Source organism: Lolium rigidum, chromosome 4, assembly GCF_022539505.1.
Source record: "Lolium rigidum isolate FL_2022 chromosome 4, APGP_CSIRO_Lrig_0.1, whole genome shotgun sequence".
NCBI lineage: Eukaryota > Viridiplantae > Streptophyta > Magnoliopsida > Poales > Poaceae > Lolium > Lolium rigidum.
In genome coordinates this window covers 234,827,928-234,828,883 of record NC_061511.1, presented here as the reverse complement: position 1 = coordinate 234,828,883, position 956 = coordinate 234,827,928, and the positions used below count along the sequence as shown (strand labels likewise).

The 956-nt window shown below is 43.0% G+C and overlaps 1 long non-coding RNA gene across 1 annotated transcript; it reads right to left on the bottom strand.

Annotated features, from left to right (window-relative positions):
- LOC124706321 lies at nt 1-515 on the bottom strand. The gene is made up of 3 exons (XR_007004388.1): nt 407-515; nt 213-309; nt 1-108 (listed from the first exon to the last, which is right to left on the bottom strand). It is a non-coding gene; the product is annotated as an uncharacterized LOC124706321 (long non-coding RNA).
- Nucleotides 516-956: the final 441 nt, after the last annotated feature.

Genomic DNA, 956 nt, shown 5'->3' with positions numbered 1-956 from the left:
TGTCATCACTGTGTATTCCGAATCTGTGAGGATGATATTTCCTTGGGCATAAAACTCCAGAATTATAAAATGTGCATTACTGCCAAGTCCAAATTGAAAAAGGATCATCTGCAGTTCAATCAAAGGCATCATTACACGGTGCAAGCCTCAACAAGTACAAAGCTGCTGAATTCAAAAAGATTATCCAAGAGGAAATGAAATTAGATGAGTACCCTATCATATCCTAGCATACGGACATCTTCAAGCCTCTTGCTACGAACGTGTTTCCGCAGCTTGAGAGTGAATCCGGAAGGTGTGCTGCTCTTGTCGCTGAAGACATAGACACACGAGTGGGTCTGTGCATTAATATTCTGAAACAATTGACATCAGATAAAGTATACATCAACAACTGTGAGCAGCATCTAACCGAACATATTGAGTGGTGTGCAGCCTGGCACCACTTTCCATCAGCAACAAAACCTTCTCGCTTTCCCCTGACTCAGTAATTCCGCTGCTGTTCATCAGCTTGAAGATATAAGTCTGTCCAAGCGCAAAACAGATCATGTTAAACATCACCTGGTAGACAGCAAAACGAGATGCAGCGTGCAAGGTTGCTACAACTAAAATGTAATCCACTAGAGGAGGCAGTTCATGGATCGGCCAGCAGTTTCGGCGTGGAAACAGAAGATGTTTATAGAATCATTTGCTCCTCTAAGCACTAGATAATTTTATCTCATGAAATGTGTAACTGCATAATAAATGTAAGATAGTCAGCCCGCGGTACAAAGAGTCTTAACCGATTTGGCAATTTTGACTACAGAATTTTAGGAACACAGCCACAGCAGAAGGAAACATTTACAGAATCTGACACGATGCAACTTCGGAGCATGCCGAAATTGCAAACAGGGCAGCACACTGGGATGGCCTACACTTACCCTAGCCCCCCCCCCCCGAACTGTTTGTTCTAATTCATTGGT